The sequence below is a fragment of the Myxocyprinus asiaticus genome, chromosome 49 (assembly GCF_019703515.2).
Source record: "Myxocyprinus asiaticus isolate MX2 ecotype Aquarium Trade chromosome 49, UBuf_Myxa_2, whole genome shotgun sequence".
NCBI lineage: Eukaryota > Metazoa > Chordata > Actinopteri > Cypriniformes > Catostomidae > Myxocyprinus > Myxocyprinus asiaticus.
Window position 1 is genome coordinate 4,392,840 of NC_059392.1, and position 18,890 is coordinate 4,411,729.

The 18,890-nt window shown below is 37.5% G+C and overlaps 1 protein-coding gene across 2 annotated transcripts in view; it reads right to left on the minus strand.

The window, feature by feature from the left end:
- The window catches only part of LOC127438114 (insulin receptor-like), a 96,840-nt gene that overhangs the window by 65,645 nt on the left and 12,305 nt on the right, over positions 1 to 18,890 (minus strand). The window contains exon 1 of one of the 2 annotated variants that reach the window (XM_051693392.1): positions 14,320 to 14,554. The exons of the other annotated variant lie outside the window; for it this stretch is intronic. The gene's annotated coding sequence lies outside the window, so the exon portion shown is untranslated. Of the gene's footprint in view, positions 1 to 14,319; positions 14,555 to 18,890 lie in introns of those variants that run through there. 2 annotated transcript variants of the gene reach the window in all.

Sequence of the window (18,890 nt, forward strand, 5' to 3'; positions counted from 1 at the left end):
CAAAACAAATTAACCCACAAATACACTAGTGAGGGAACCGTTATGTTAACAGATTCAAAGTAGAACAAAAAGGGGTGCGTTAGGAATATTTGTCAAACAAAATTCGGCTGTTTGCTTCACAGAAAGGTATAAATAGTGGATAACGTTTTTTGCCCTTTTTGGAGCTTGATAACCCCTGACCATTGAATGCTGTTGTTGTATGTAAAAGATCATAAAACACAATTTTGTAAGGTCAGTAAAGTGAAATTTCTACACTGGGACTGAAGACCCCTCATATTGACGAGACAGTTACATAATGGAAGCAAAATCCAAACTTTCACTTTACAAAAGGACTTCAACACACACACACAAGAATGGTTACATCAGGTCCCTAAAGATAATTGAGCAAACATCATAAAACGGCAACATCTCTCCATAGCAACAAGTCCCAACATGCACAAACATACAGCGTGTTCGCCAGACAAGAATGCATTGGCCACTTCAGCCTGTTTACTTCAGAGAAACAGTACTGAGGGGAAAATCTATGGGATTTTTTCAGCGGTTTTATCGTCCACCAGGTAAAAACCTTAGCAAAAATTAATAGCACATCTAACTGCTGAGTAATAGCATCTCCTCAACAAGCCGCACAATTTGAGGTATCATTCATGTCTGTAGTACAAACAGGGCGGGACGTGCAACATAGTCTCATGACAACTCGTAATAATTCGTATGAGATGGCGAAATCGTAAGATATCGTACGACTTGGCTCGTACGAAAAAGGTACGACTTTTATTCCTATAGAGACCAACCAATCAACAAACAGAATTTCAAACTGATACAATCAAGGCGCAACACAGTCTCATGACACCTTTTAATAATTTGTATGAGATGGAGAAATCGTAAGATATCGTACGACTTGGCTCGTACGAAAAAGGTACGACTTTTATTCCTATAGAGACCAACCAATCAACAAACAGAATTTCAAACTGATACAATCAAGGCGCAACACAGTCTCATGACACCTTTTAATAATTTGTATGAGATGGAGAAATCGTAAGATATCGTACGACTTGACTCATACGAAATGGTACGACTTTTATTCCTATAGAGACCAACCAATCAACAAACAGAATTTCAAATTGATACAATACAACCGAATATAGTCTCATGACAACTCGTAATAATTAGTACGAGATGGAGCAATTTCATAAGATATCATCTGACTTGGCTCGGACAAAAAGGTACAACATTAATTCCTAAAGAGACCAACCAATCAACAAACAGAATTTCAAACTGATACAATACAGATGCAACAAAGTCTCATGACAACTTTTAATAATTTGTATTAGATGGTGAAATCATAAGATATTGTCCTACTTAACACATACAAAAGATATCATGATAAAATATCATATGATTTGGCTCTTACAAAAAGGTACGGCTTTTATTCCTATAGACACTAATCAATTAACAAAGAATTTCAAATCGATACAATACCACAGTGTTTTCTACCATGGTACACCAATGTTATTTTCCTTTTAAAATCATGGTTAGGTTTAGGTTTGGGCAAGCGGTTAGACTTTATAGTAAGGTTTAGGTTTGGGGTAGGGGTTAAACTTTGTTATGGGAAAATGTTTTAACTAGATAGGTAATGTTTGTTAAGACAAACTTTGATGTTGGCTTAGATATTAGTCAGACAATCAGATCATAGTCAAAGATAGTCAGACAGAATGTCACACAGATAGTCAGATAAACCTAAATGAGAACATGGTTGCATTAACGGTGTTGGTTGACATTTTCAAGATTGCTGTAAACAGATACAAGACTTGTTTTTGTAACCACATGAGACCTCATTCACCAGTCTGTTCTCACACATGACGAACTTACCCTAAATTACTAAAACTGCTCATCGTCCATTTGGAGTGGGGAAGCATTCTTGCCTCAGCCTGACTGAAAGCAAATACCCAGACGTCATTTAGACCCCTGATTTATGGGTGTAAATGCGGTGATGTAAGTTGCTGCCTGTTTACACCACGCTTCAGGATTGGGGATGGGGGGGGGGGGTCTTTTTTAGATACCGAAACGAAGCAGCTGGTAAAGTAATGCTTACTGAGAAATGTGCTACGAAACAGTGACAAATGCCATAGAATTGACTGGAACAGATGGGGCTAATCGAGCTAGAGATGAAACAGCGACACTGAAAAACAACTTAATAGTTTGCTAGAAAGTTGAGAAAGTATAAGAAATAAATCCAGGAGATTATAAGATTCTAGATTCCTTTTAGAGTCATTGTACAGATGCAAAAAAGATAGTTACTACGATAAATTCAAGATGCCCGGTTAGTGGTTTCTTCGTATCTCTTGAAAACATGTCCATATCACATTTCAACCCATAATTAAAAAATAAGGATGCACAGATGTATCGTGCCAGTTATTGACCAAATTAAACCAATCGGCAAAGCATGAAAAAATTGTTTTTTTAATTACACAAAGTTTATAATCGTTTTTCCAACTTTTCCAAAAAAGTTGGGACAGTATGAAAAATGCTAATAAAAACAAAAAGGAGTGATTTGTAAATTATATTCACCCTTTGCTATATTGAAAGCACTACAACTAAACATTATATGATGTTTTACCCTGTGAGTTTCATTGTTTTTTTAAAAAAAATGTATGTACAGTAATTTCAAATCAGATGATTGCAACACACTCCAAAAAAGTTGGGACAGTCGAGTGTTTTCCACTGTGAAACCACTATTTCTTCTAATAACACTTAAGCATTTAGGCACTGGAGACACAAGTTTAAGTTTAGAAAGTGGAATATTCCGCCATTCATACATTATGCAGGTCTTCAGCTGCACAATGATATGGGGTGTTCGTTGCTGTATTGTGCACTTAATAGTGCACCACACATTCTCAATTGGAGACAGGTCAGGACTACAGGCAGGCCAGTCTAGCACCCACACTCTCTGCTTACACAGCCATTCACTTGTAATCCGGGCAGTATGTGGGTTTGAAGTTATCCTGCTGACATCTCTGGAAAAGACGGCGCTGGATGCCAGTATAAGCTGCTCCAAAAACTTTACATATCTGCCTGCATTAATGGTGACCTCACAGATGTGCAAGTTACCCATGCCGTGGGCACTGACACACCCCTGGCCCATACAGACACTGGCTTTTGGACCAGACACTGATAACAGCTTAGATGGTCCTTTTCCTCTTTGGCCCAGAGAACACGACAGCTGTGTTTTTCAAAAACTATTTGAAATGTGGACTCATCAGACCAAAAAACACGGTTCCACTGTTCTACTTTCCATCTAAGTTGAGACCGAGCCCAGAGAAGTTGGCAGCACTTCTGGACAGTGTTGATGTATGGCTTCTCCTTTACATAGTAAAGTCTTAACTTGCATCTCTGGATGCAGCGGCGAGTGGAGTTGACTAACAAAGGTTTACTAAAGTAATCCCAAGCCCATCTTCATGATATCCAGTACCGATGAATGATGTTTAAGACAGTGATGTCTTGACGCATTCATTAGTGGTTCTCATCTTGCCCATTACACACTGAGATTTGACCAGATTCCTTGAATCTTTTAACTATATTGTGCAATTTGTCTTTGGGGAACACTGTTCTCAAAGTGCTGGATTATTTGCTGAAGCATCTGTTAGAAAATTGACAAGTCTCGAATGATCCTTGCTCTTGAAGGACTAGGCTGTTTTTAGAGGCTCCTTATATAATATGAAACGATTGCCTCACCTGTTTAATGTCTCCTGTTTCACATCACCTTGTTATTTCAACTCGTCAAATTGTTATTAGTCTTAAATTGCCCGTCTCAACTTTTTTGAAGCATGTTGCAATCATCTGATTTTAAATTACTGTACATTAAAAAAAACAAAAAAACAATGAACTTCACAAGGTAAAACATCATATAATGTGTAGTTGTGGTGCTTTCAATTTAGCAAAGGGTCCTTTTTGTTTTTATTAGCATTTTTCATACTGTCACAGCTTTTTTAGAATTGGGGTTATATAGAGAAATACCAAAATATAGGTTTATTTATTAATTTTTTTTAATCTGTATCGTATCAGCTATTTAAGTGCCATTTAGATTTTTTGCATTGTGACATTATTTTCATGACATTTAACACATTTCCCACCAAATTCTCATTACCGCAAAAGAGTGTTTTTGGAACTCCCATTATTCTCAAAGTTGATTCTCTTCAGAATCTCATTACTATAATACAGTTATTTTACTGCATTACAGTAAAAAAAAAAAGAACTACAATGATTATATAAATATTGTACAATTTAAACATCAACTTTTTTATATTACAGTAATGAGAATTAGGGAGGAAATGTGCACAATGCAAAGCATTTTACTGTTCCTAAAAAAAGGCTTAACTTTCTTTACACAATACTTAATTTATGCTTTCTTCTGATTTTGGGGTGAAATAAAACTCGGATGGTTTTTTTGAGCTTCACCCAAAGACTGGTTCAAAATCAAGGTGTTTTCAGGTCATTTAAATAAACATCAGATCAGCAGTACATTGATGTCTACAAAGACAAACTTTTACAGCAACTGTAGAGGCGCTGAAAAAAGTAACAAGTAGTGCATGAAGATCAAGACAGATCTAGTAGATAATGGCACACGTGACTGTTGAGGTCGCAACTCAGCGTCTAAAACACAACGGGAGGGCTTATCCTTAACGCCCATCAACCACAGCACAGACAAGTGTAAAATTAACTTTGCGTTCAAATGGATACATCTAAGTTGCAAAGTTAGCATTATTTAAGCAATACAGTAGGAGAGGCCTATAATAGATCTGGGCAAAGTGCACGCAGCTTCAAAGACATTATAGAAGTGCCGTTTCTGAGTTTACATAAGAGCTGAGGGCCACACTGCAGCACAGGGGCCCGACAAAGGGGGACTGCAGGTTAAAAAAAATAAATTCCCCCACAGCACAGATCAGGCCAAATAAAAGGTGGATTCTTAAGCTGTAACATGAGCCGTGCTATCCATGACGTAAGGCAAGCAGGACGGTTAGCGATCATGCGCATGAATGGATGTGCCTATAGCCTCTTACGTGAACAAAAACACACACTGAGACAAAGCCAAAGGAAATATGACTTCCAGATCAGGGCTGGGACACTGTAATTATCATTAGAGGAATAGTTTACGCTAATATAAAAATTCTGTCAGCATTTACCTAACCCTAACCTAACCCTCGTGTACTTTTTTCTTCTTCGGTGGAACACAAAAGTAGATGTTAAATGTGGGCAGAATGTTAAGTCTCATATATATATATATATAAAAACTTCAAACTAAAATGCATTCAGATCATTGTCATTAGAGTGAAAACTAACAACTTTGATAAGAATTGGGGAAGTATTTCTGCAAGTCCATTGAGATGCTTCAACCTTCAACACCCACTTAATATTTTAATTTCACACATTTAAATCCAGTGTTTGTACTCTGGCTTTATTCGACAATTAAATGTATTAATCACTAGCCTCAAACAAGTGTGACAATAATAATAAACAAGTGATCAGTATGGACTATGAAGGCCTAAGCTACAATTTCCCACTGTTTATACTAGGGTTACTCCGATACCAAAATGTTGGCTTTGGTACGATACCAGCCCTGGTACCTCGGTATCGATACTAACTTGATACTTAGGCAACAAATAAAAAAAAAAAAACTAAAATAAAGATGCACAACAGAGCTATACAATATTAATGAAAACATTAAATGAAAACAATCTGATTACCTGAGGCAAAAGGCTGCCATGGCTAAATCACAACATTATGCTTACAGATAATAATACTAATAATATAACCATTTAATATTACATTATTGCTACTATGAGTATTACTGCGACTGCTTTGAGTATTACACTTTTATACAGTAGTAATATTTTTCTGTCATAATGTCTTCAATTTCACGCAATCAGTTAAATAAAGGTCTTTTATTTTATAAAGACCTTTGAAGTTCTTCCTGTTTTTTGAACGGTTCGTTACATCAAATTTCCCGCGACTCGCGAGCTGAAATCTCAGGAGAAAAAAGTCATTTGAGAGTTCACAGCCGTTTATACACTCAACACACTGCTCTGCAGATGGATACTATTGGACACACTGTATGAAAATCAAGCATTAGTAATGTGAGTTGTGCACGTGTGTGTGCGCACACTGCCTGTGTGCCTGTGTGTGTGAAGGAGATGACAGAGGAGAGCGGAGCCTCTCATTCATTCTGTGGCACGCAGCACATGTAACTGTATATTATTTATTTAAATGGCATCCTTCTGCTGTTTAATGATCACACTTGGCCATATCCAGACTTTTTTATTATTATTTTTAAATAGTTTTTGATTTAATCTCAAAACTCTCACATTACATTACATTTTGCTAATGGCAGCATACTTTAATATGGTACTGAAATTAACAAAAAGATGATATCGTACCATTTAAACATTTTTGGTACTGTGATATTTCGTTAGTGCCGGTATACCCCGCAACCCTAGTTTACACTATGAGATGCTAACTTATTTTTAGCTTTGCATTCCCAAAAGATAATTTAATATGCTTCTAGCAATAATAACTAGCACTTGCAAATTGGAGCATGGTGGTTCTTTATCCACGTCAGGATAAACATTTCTCCCAAATTCCAAATTAAAATATTGTCATTTAGAGCATTTATTTGCAGAAAATGACAACTGGTCAAAATAACAAAAAAGATGCAGTGTTTTCAGACCTCGAGTAATGCAAAGAAAACAAAGATGAATCTGCCCGATTCCAGCCTTGCTGAAGCACCCCCAGATCATCACCGATCCTCCACCAAATTTCACAGTGGTTGTGAGACACAGTGTCTTGAAGGCCTCTCCAGGTCTCCGTCTAACCATTAGACGACCAGGTGGAGGATCAGTGATGATCTGGGGGTGCTTCAGCAAGGCTGGAATTGGACAGATTCATCTTTGTGAAGGATGCATGAATCAAGACACGTATAAGGTTATCCTGGAAGAAAACTTGCTTCCTTCTGCTCTGACAATGTTCCCCAACTCTGAGGACTGGTTTTTCCAGCAGGACAATGCTCCATGCCACACAGACAGGTCAATCAAGGTGTGGATGGAGGACCACCAGATCAAGACCCTGTCATGGCCAGCCCAATCTCCAGACCTGAACCCCATTGAAAACTCTGGAATGTGATCAGGAGGAAGATGGATGGCCACAAGCCAACAAACAAAGCCGAGCTGCTTGAATTTTTGTGCCAGGAGTGGCATAAAGTCACCCAACAGCAATGTGAGAGACTGGTAGAGAGCATGTCAAGACGCATGAAAGATGTGATTGAAAATCAGGGTTATTCCACCAAATATTGATTTCTGAACTCTTCCTAAGTTAAAACATTAATATTGTGTTGTTTAAAAATGAATATGCATTATTTTGCATTATGAATTACATTACTGGAGGTCTGAAAACACTGCATCTTTTTTGTTATTTTGACCAGTTGTCATTTTCTGCAAATAAATGCTCTAAATTACAATATTTTAATTTGGAATTTGGGAGAAATGCTGTCAGTAGTTTATAGAATAAAACAAAAATGTTCATTTTACTCTATAAATAGTAAATCCAGAGAAACTGATCATTTTGCAGTGGCCTCTTAATTTTTTCCAGAGCTGTACATATATTCTATACAAATAATACAAATATTTGTATACATTTAAATATATATATTTAAATGTATAATTTTGTTTAATTATTTGTATAGAATATATGTACAGCTCTGGAAAATATATATAATGCAATTAAGCAGAAAGTATATATTCTGTTATATTTGATTGACAATTTCCTCTGACTACTAAAACGTTGTGTTTTTGATAATAATATGGCTTGAGTATCTAGGTAATGCACAAAATAAATTTTAAAACATATAATATTCCCAGTTCCAAAATATTTTATTAATATATTTTATGCACAAAATAAAGAAAGAAATCAATTGCCATTTCCAATCTCAACAAATAAAAAGGAGAGTTTATGAACAGTATGAAGACTCTCTTGGGCAAGAAACGGACCGTTTTATGCATTTCAAAATCTCTCAGTTTTGAGTGTACAGTTTAGGAGTAACGAAACAAACCCCTTTTTATTTAGTCTTCAGCCAGCAAAAATGCTTTTAGCCTAAATACAGAAAAAAAGTCTGTCTAGGCCAGGTCTAAAGCCAAGACTGCATCTGTTAGGAAACCAGGACCGGCGAGAGCAAGCTTTCAGGCCTCCACATAACGAACAATAACGTAAAAGCTGCATTTTGTAGCAACATGCATTTTGAGAAAAACGGATGGTCAAACAGTGAGGACATAAAATATCACAAGCTGTGGGGTAATTACACTCTCTTTGAAAGGCTTTTGCCCCCAATACGGAGGCGTGTACCACTGAAGAGACACTAGAACACATTTCCTAGTGCTTCTAAAAGCAGCTACAAAACCCTCGGGTCATCGGGGACGCGGCTTCCGACAGCAGAGGTATGCCTCTCGTAGCACACTGCACCAAAACCAGATGGGAACTGGCATGTCAACTGTTTGGCTGTTTCTCTAAAATTTGCAGCATTGCCTGTGGAGGCAGCCACGTTTCTATCACACCAGATTTTTGGAAGACAACAAGGATCTGGGGATAGAGCCATTTTTCCTAAAAATTACCATTTTGTGACCTGATAAGGATATCATAGTAAGAGTTAGGGATGGGCCAGGATGGTCGCTTGAGCAGTCAATTATTAAGGTTGATGTTTAAAGTTAAGGTGTTTATTTACATTAGCTTTAAAGACTCCATGAAATCAAAATATGAGTTTTGTGGCTTTAAGATTGAAAAAAAAAAAAAAAAAAAAAAAACTCACTCTAAATGTAAAAAAAAAGGATCGAAAAGTATTATAAAAATAATCCTTGGACTTGTGCATCATATTCCAAGTCTTTTGAGGGTATATGATGGATTTTGGTGAGAAACAACCCGAATTAAAGTAATATTTAAATGAAAACCTGCCATCGTTGCATGTTCATGAGAGCTATGAGAGAAGCTCGTCCACAGTGGCACGCAATCACAAGAGTACTTACACTGTTTAGAGTTAAATAATTTTTTTTTAAAAAGTCAATTATTTCAGAATTTTCATTTTGGGTGAACTATTCCTTTAACAAAATGTATTAAATTGACACTATATGTATACTTTGGGCATTCGGAAATAAAGTTTGCATTTTTCCAACGACAATCTACCTATAATTAATATAAATAATGACTTAAAATCATTTGACTATAAATCATACTTGTGCAAGCAATTGTGAGGGATTACATTGTTTAAAGCAGGGGTTTTCAAACTGGGTCCTTGTAAAACTTCAGAGAAAAAATAAAGGGTAAAAAAATTTATATTACTCCAAGATTTGACATTATTAATTTTTCTAGGTCTACAAATGACTTGAATCGGTTTTTCTTCAGGTTTATCCATCTACAAGTACACTACTAGGGAGCAGAAACAAGATATGAGGTCAACATAACACCCAAAAATGTTCTCCACATAACATCTTTACAATTTCTTGTGGCTTTAGTATGAAATGCTCTGAGAATGCTGAAAACTGCATACCACGAGCCCCACACGTGCACACAGAACAGAGCGTCACTCGATCACTTTGAAGCACACACAGACCATATATTAATTAATTAACAGGCTTTTGCGGTTTAATAATCGCATATGACTACATCATAATTGTAATGTTTTTTTAATAATTGTGCAGCCCTGAAGTATCGTGAAATTAGTCTAATGACGCTCTTTAGGAAACGAAGTGGCCAAATAAAAAGTGCATTATCATCATCTCGATTTTCTTGATATTGCATAACTTTATATTGCCAGCAAAATTATTGTGAATATCTGATATATTACGCAGCCCTACACAGCATGCTAATTAAAGCACCGCCACTAAAAATATCAAAACTAACCAAATGTAGGCCAACAAAGAAGGATTCTAGAGAAACTAATCACCCTCAAAAAACAACTAGTCAGTTGTTGGCTGACTAGCCAAAGAGTCAACCATTGTGACCCATCCCTGCATGTGGCAACCCAGCATACGCTTTGATTTTTTTAGTCTTCCACACCATCTTGAAATCGAAGGGTTGCAGCAAGGTAGAAAAGCTGCAAACAGCCGAGAAGACAAAAGCCAATATGGATCAGTTCCTCATTCAGACTGCTGATGGGCGCAGTGTTTGGGCGAGACGGAGCTAAATGAATATGGCCATTGCAGTGCGGCCCCTCCCGTGCAGTGTCTGGAATATGTCCACACAGTTACCGCAGGGAGAGGAGCGGCCGAGCGTCTACAGGGGGAGACAGGTCACTTTAATGGGCTGTTTGTCTGATCTGGAGACCACCAGCTCAGACTGCCTGCTGCTGGCTAAAGCCTGTGTCAACCCATAAACCTGCACACTCGGTCACACTCTGTGGCTCATCATGAAGCTGTTATGGCTTGCTTTTATTTTTTAATTTTCGTGGGTAGGTGACAAAACTGACCCAATGTGACAGAGGAGGTGGGTGCTATTGAGTTGACTCTATGAACTCTTTAAAACAGAATATAAAAACAACAGAACCAAATATAATCAAACAGGACAGAAACAGAACAAAACAGAACTAAAATAGAACCGAAATCCAGTAAAATAGTATCAAACAAAACAGAAAAGAATAGAATCAAAAGAACTAAATAGAATCAAATGGAACATAATAGATAATAAACCAAACCAAACAGAAAAAGAATAGAATAGAATCAAACAAATTAACTGAACCAAACAGAATATAATAAAACAGAAATGAACTAAACTGAATGGAGAGGAATAGTATCAAACAGAAAATGAACAAAACTGAATTGAACAGAATCAAACTAATTAACTGAACCAAATAGAATCAAACTGAAATTAACAGAAAAATAATAGAATAGAATCAAACCGAAATTAACAGAAAAAGAATAGAATAGAATCAAACAGAAATGAACAGAAATGAACAAAACTGATAGAATAGAATTAAACAAATTAACTGACCCAAATAGAATCAAACCGAAATTAACAGAAAAATAGAATAGAATCAAACAGAAATTAACTGAACCAAACAGAACATAATAAAACAGAAATTAACTAAACTGAATGGAGATGAATAGAATCAAACAGAAAATGAACTGAACCAAATAGAAATCTACCAGAAATGAACTAAATTGAATAGAACAGAATTCAACAAAAAAAAAAGAACCAAACTGAACAAAATACAATCAAACAGAAATGAACTAAACCAAATAGAATATAATCAAACAGAAATGAACCGAACAGAATCAAAAAGAATTTAACTGAACCGAATAGAATAAAAAAAGAATAGAATGTAATGTAACAGAACTTAACTGAACTGAATAGAATTAAGCAGAAATGAACTGAAATCAATAGCATAGAATTAAACAGAAAAAACTGAAACCAATAGAATAAAATTAAATAGAAATAAACTGAAATGAATAGAACAGAACTAAACAAAATTTAACTGAACCAAATAGAATAGAATCAATCAAATTTAACTGGACTGAACCAAACAGAACCAACTAGTAGACCACAATATCACAGAATTGAATAACAGCTGAATAAAACAGAATACAACAAAAACAGAAACCAAAAATACCAGACAGAACCAAACAGAATAGAATTAATCAAAATAGATGTATATCTCCAAGTTGACCAACAAAAGTTATTAGATTTTCTGTGCACAATCCTGAAAGACAAACCACTCTGCACTAAATTATTTCATTGTATACAGGATACCCTCCATAAACAATGTTATTCATGCATTTATGAATATTTCTGAGAATGTGTATCTGCAGCATAAGACAGCGATGAAATATCAATTCATTACACCGAGACTAGGAGCTTAACTAATATTTCCACTATTTGTTTTTCCGTTAGACTTTCCTGGATGTTAAACAGTTTCGAAAAGATTTCTAACACACAGCAGCATGTTGATTTTTCCATTCTGTATATCCTTAACCCAAGCAAGGTGGGACATGCACTAAACATGCAGAGAACTTCAACCCACAAATAACTCACTGTCTGCTCAATAGACCTAACAGATCCAACATTTCAACTCAAGTCTATGTGCAGCCTGTCTACAAACCCAGGTCTGGACGGACAAAATGTTGCATATTCCAAAAGGTAAACAAATTTGTCTGAATGAATATCAAGTACGGCAGGGCAGTGTGACGGTCAATAACGTGCAACAGCAGAAAAGCCCAACCAGTTGAGGTTACGATCGTTAACGAAAGCAATTACAAAAACGAAAAAAACATTTTTCTACTGCTAGTTAACTGCTTGCAAAAGAACGAAAACTAAACTGACACTGTGAATGTGCACTATAATACGAACAAAAACAATTAGGCTACAGGAAAAAATTATCGTATATTATAACATAAATGAAAACTATATAAAGACGAAAACTAGCAGAGGTAAAATAATTGTAAGAAAAAATACAAACGGGAGTTTGCAAAAGAACGAAACCTAATCTGACATTATAAATTCGCACTACAATTAAAAAACGATTGGAAAAAGAAAACTAGCAGTGGTCAAATATTTTCGTTAAGTAAAAAATAAAAATGGTTGTTTGCGGGGGTCCTGGGTAGCTCAGCGAGTACTGACACTGACTACCACTCCTGGAGTCGCGAGTTCAAATCCAGGGCGTGCTGAGTGACTCCAGCCAGGTCTCCTAAGCAACCAAATTGGCCTGGTTGCTAGGGAGGGTAGAATCACATGGGGTAACCTTCTCGTGGTCACTATAATGTGGTTCTCGCTCTCGGTGGCGAGTTGTGCGTGGATGCTGCGGAGAATAGCGTGAAGCCTCCACACGCGCTATGTCTCCGCGGTAACGCGCTCAAGCCACTTGATAAGAAGCGCAAATTGAGGGTCTCAGATGCAGAGGGAACTGAGATTCGTCGTCCGCCACCCGAATTGAGGTGAATCACTAAGTCACCACGAGGACTTAAGAGCACATTGGGAATTGGGCATTCCAAATTGGGGAGAAAAAAAAAATGTGTTTGCTATAATGGCTCCGCTGTCTCTGTGAAACGTTGAAAAAACACTACAAATTCAATCAAGAATTGCGTTTAGTTGATGCAAATGACCTCAAACTAAACTTAACTAAAGATTCTACCATTTTAAAGATGGCCATTACCCACCCCTAATAACAAGTACATTGGTAACTTGGTGACATCCAAAGTGTTTGTGTTCACATTATTTGGCCAATTCTTGTTGCTCTCAGCAAAAGTTTGGCAAAAGTGCTGTTACAATGGCAGCAATGGGATTTTGGTGTGATGTGCCGCATCACCACCGCAGTCCTGGCATACACTGTGGGTAACTCTACTCTCCAAGTCTCCCGCCATCTGTGTGAGCCCACATAAATTCCGTGGCCGGTCAAAATTGGCATTGACATTTGATGGAACGCTTAAAGTTTACCAATTTTACAAGAACATGGATCAGAAAGGACAAACCAAACCAAATAAATAAAGCTTGACAAGAGTACTTCATATAATTAACAATAGATACACTGTTTCGCCAACGCTGTAGTGAACCATGGCTACTTTCTCACCATGGGCGGCTGCCAAGTCCAGTATGCACCGTCGCCTCTGTGTTTGGCTCGCTGTGGTATTTGGACACATTTCTAAAGTTTTCCTCTCAACACACTCCACACCGAAATGTCTGCCACAAAGAAGGACTTAAATGTCGCAATAATTGTGTCACATGCCCATCCCCCAAATGCTTCTGGTTAAAATGTTAATGATGCCGTGAGGTTACAAACAGGTGACAAATGGCTGATTACAAACCTATACCAGGCTCAATTTGTTGCTAAATTACATTTACGTGACTCATTGTACATATTGTGGCACTTTACTGGTAAAAAGAACACTAGAGGCACCACAACAACAATCACTTTTATTCCCTTTAGCATGAATCACGAGCACAACATCAGATCATCAATTCATAAACACTTTTTGCCATGTTCCTCACAGATTAGCCGCTTTTCCACCATCGGTCCAGTCCGAGCCAGGGCTATCAACTGGCCAGCTGGGGATAATAGCCTCGGCCCTCAAGCCGCAAGACCAAAATCGATTTGTGTTCCCACCATCAGGCCAATAACCCCGCAGCGTTGCCCTAAAACCTGCCCTTAATACGCCGCTCCGGTGCCAACGTCACACACCCCGCCCATTTCACAAGCAAGAGGGAAGGTCAAGCTGAAGTATCATGTTATCTAGTTATCTAGAATATCAAGTTTATATCGAATGTAAACAGCAAGATATGTTAGCACTGACAACTCACCGAATTTAACTGCATTGGTGTCCCAAGTGGTCTCTCCACTAACAGCGGGACGATGTCCAAGCACACCGTCTATGAAAGTTCAACGCTTTGTCCATTGTGCGTTTTAACGAATTTATACTTTATGTATTTTTTTCCCCGAACCTGTACTGTTGTGTGCTGGATACATAACCTGGCAAGTTCGGCGAAACTCAGCCTTTGACAATGAACCCGCCTCAGTCCCTGGTTGGCCTTGTTTGGCCCAAGGGTAATCTGCAGGCCAAAGGAAATTGGCCCCGTGAAAGCCCTGAGGAGGCACGATGAAGCCCCGGCAGTGATAGTGTAAATGCAACTTTCCCTGGGACGCAATATTACTCCCTCATTTGGCCCGATAGTGGAAACGCGGCTTATCCGCTCTTATCTAAACACTTATTGACTTATAGCAATATAATTCGAGTTTTCATTACAAAACCAACTACATTTACAAGCTTGTTCATGCGCAATTAAATTGCACAGTAGCTCAACTGATAGAGCATTGCACTTGCGATGCAAAGGACTGGTACGAGTTATGAAGAGCACGCGAGTAGACACGTGATCTGAAAGTGTTATAGAAGCACCACAAAATGACGTGGTTGCTTCAGCAATTGCGTTTTTCATCTCAAATTAGCTTTTTCTGACACTATCGCTTAGGTTTAAGTTTTAAGGTAGGGAGGTCAGTTTTGTTGATTTAAAACTCAATAGAGCATTAACCTTAAAAACCTCATCGGTTTGGGAGAACATTTAACTCACCTTAAGCGCCACTTTGGGACATCTAACCTTGGAATTTCAGCATTGCACACAAGGGGCCGCGTAATAACATTTCGCAAAAATCTTAGGTGTACGACTCATTAGTGCAGGTTATTCCAAAGAAAACGTATGCTTGCGTTCGTAATGTTTTAAACTATAATAACTTGCTTGGCCTCTAAAACGACTTTCTTATTCAGCTGACATAACCAACCCCTTTTATTTTTCAACTACTCCCTTCTAACCGCTTGTCTCCATTTTGGTACAGAACACCCACTTTTCCCAATAAACCAAACCTTAGAAATATTAACTGCAGTAAAAGGTGCAAGACCTAACTCATCAGTCTCCCGATAACAAAAAATAGCCCTGATTTTTCACTTAACGCCTTTTGTAGGAGGAGCGATTTAGAGTAAAGATGTTCACGTGTTGTCAAAGATCAAAACAGATGGACCAAATCCAATACAGACACTTTAAACTCAACAATCCAATTAAAGGAGTAAAGAACTACCCTTCAACATGAGATTACGAGAACAACAAAGACTTGGACAGCGTCTTGCTGGAGTATAATCTAATTCTTCATCTGCAACCATCTCCTAATGCGGCTAGCTGAAGGCACTGAGCTTTCAAGCTGCGAACACAGCAAAGCACAGTTAGAACAGTTCAGGTCATGTAAAATCACATGACAGAACTTAAGTTTGACACAAAACTCTTCTAAAGCCTTTGAACATACGATTAAGGCCACATCCACACTAATCCATTTTCGTTTGAAAACAACGTTTTCAGTTTGCTGATGTAATCGTTTTCCGAAGTATGCAGTTATGGAGAGCATTTTCGAAACGCTCAGTTTACGGTGGAGGAAAACACCATTCTAATGTGGACGAGAGGCGTAAACATACCAGAATTTCTGCATGTTCAAACTAAAATGCATTAGTGTGCATGTGGTCTAAAATAATATGTGCATAATTTCAAAACAAACCAACCCTAGTTTTTGCTTTGTTTAAAAGCGAAGTGTGTCATTTCTGTGCCACTACTGGCACCAATATAACATTAGCTCAACTGATGGTGAGAGTTTGGGTTGGGACTACCTGTTTGACCAACCAATGGCAGATGGATAAAATTCGAGATGAATAAAATAAAGTCCCGCCCTACTTTGTCTTGCTGAATATCCTTTTTCACACATAAAGACTTAACAATATAGAACTAAAATGGGTCACGAATTCAATTTCATTTTGACATCAAAACTGTTGTATCCTTTTTCTCAAAAGAAAGTAAGTCAAAACAAGTCGTGTATAACCAGAACGTTGTATATACGGGAAAAAAAAGAAACCGTATGGAAAAACACCTCAGAGTTTGGCCCATCTTTCTAATTTTACCAAACGAACATTATTTATGCATAACTGGACTGGATGAAAACAAGCAGGCAATAAAAGGTGACAGAGTTGGATGTTGACACTTATAAAACTTCTGTAAAAACAGCCAATTGGTGATGCGTACAGGGATGGATTATCGTAGCCGAGCATTGTATTTGTGTGTGTGATAGGCAGGAATGGCGGGTGCGAATACGTGTTGTAAAAGAGAAAAGCAAAACAGAAAATGACAGTGAACTCTCTCACCTCCCTTCAAACAAGAAAACCTCCGGGACGACGTGCTGCCTGACAGCAGAGTACAGACACAAAGCCACAAACTCACAAAGAGACCGGGTGGGGAACGCAGCTCAATGGAGGAAATGTTCTCTTCTGTAACTTGGTTTACACCATCAATGCCAAGGAATTTAAATATAGGAGATGAGCAATTGGGGCATGTTGTCACAAAAGGTCAACGTGTGTTCAAGGAACTGTATCCTTTATTCTGGGCAATTGAATAGTGCCTGCCCACTGTTTCAGCCGTCTCGGTTCTGGAAGTGTTTTTCCCATTAATTTTTTCTGTAGATATTTCATAAAGTCCTTCATATACTAGTTCTTTTGCCATGAACCAAACCAACCAGCACCGAGGTGAATCACAACATTACAAACTTTGATTTGAAGCAAAAACGTATTTAAGAAATCATGAATTAAATGTCTTTAATGAGGGAATGAACTACAATCCCATGAAGCATTGCGAACGACGTAATTGAATTAAAAACTATTGATTTAAAGTTGTTTATTATAAGTATAAAAAGACTATGTTTTAAGCTTATTGCGAATATTCAGATTTATACAAATAAATAAGTAGTTTGAGAGTGTAGGAAGATCGACTCGATTGAGCCATGGCAATGGCCGATCGCTACAGAGCTCTTTTGGCACACTTTGTTCACCGCGATTCTCTGATTGGTGGAATTTTCTTCTGGATCATGGGTAGTGTAGTTTTTCAACAGGAATTCCACTATTAAACATGATTTCTTAAAATTGAAGCTGAAATAACGCAAACTGATGGCTTAAACAGAAGCATAAACCATCGATTAACAACCTCGGAGCTAAAGGTTTATAATATGTGGTTAAAATGTAATTCCCCTATGGAAAATATGAATTACATTTTTACTTCCAGAACCCAAATGTTGCATCTTATAGCATGGAAATTGTATCTATTTTTAATTTTTAGTCTATACAGAAACTGACTTTCAAAAATAAACCAAACCTGAGAAATATTAAGTTGAGTAAAAAGTGTGAGACCGAACTCATCGGTCTCCCGATAGCAAAAAATAAAAACAAATAGCCCTGATTTTTCACTTAACGCCTTTTGTAGGAGGAGCAATTTAGAGTAAAGATGTTCACGTGCTGTCAAAGACCAAAACAGATCAAATACAATAGACACTCTAAACTCAACAATCCAATTAAAGGAGTAAAGAACTACCCTTCAACATGAGATTACGAGAACAACAAAGACTTGGACAGCGTCTTGCTGGAGTATAATCTAATTCTTCATCTGCAACCATCTCCTAATGCGGCTAGCTGAAGGCACTGAGCTTTCAAGCTGCGAACACAGCAAAGCACAGTTAGAACAGTTCAGGTCATGTAAAATCACATGACAGAACTTAAGTTTGACACAAAACTCTTCTAAAGCCTTTGAACAAATATCAAACAAAAAACTTTCTAGTATTGCTATAATTAGCTTGCTAAATGACACCAAAACCGGACATACAATTAAGGCCACATCCACACTAATCCATTTTCGTTTGAAAACAACGTTTTCAGTTTGCTGATGTAATCGTTTTCCGAAGTATGCAGTTATGGAGAGCATTTTCGAAACGCTCAGTTTTCGGTGGAGGAAAACGCCATTCTAATGTGGACGAGAGCCGTAAACACAGCAGAATTTCTGCATGTTCAAACTAAAATGCATTAGTGTGCATGTGGTCTAAAATAATATGTGCATAATTTCAAAACAAACCAACCCTAGTTTTTGCTTTGTTTAAAGGTGAAGTGTGTCATTTCTGCACCACTACTGGCACCAATATAACATTTGCTCAACTGATGGTGAGAGTTTGTGTTGGGACTAACTGTTTGACCAACCAATGGCAGATGGGAGTTTTTGGGGAAAAAAGGCATTATTTTTGCAATTCTGTTTGGTGGGGCAGATGTTACACAATTAACTTTTGAACCAGAAACATATTTTGTGCAAAAATGTACTAATATTTTGGCCACCAAACATTTTCAGCCAAAATTGCCATAAAATGCCATTTTCAGTCAATAAACAGAAAAGGTTGAAAATATCGGAAAAATTATCCTAGTTTAATTACCATTTAATGTAAATGGCGGCTGATGATGGATGATATATTGATGCTAAAAAGGTCTCGCTTAGACACACCTGTGTGTGTGTTGTGGAGAAATGCAAACAAA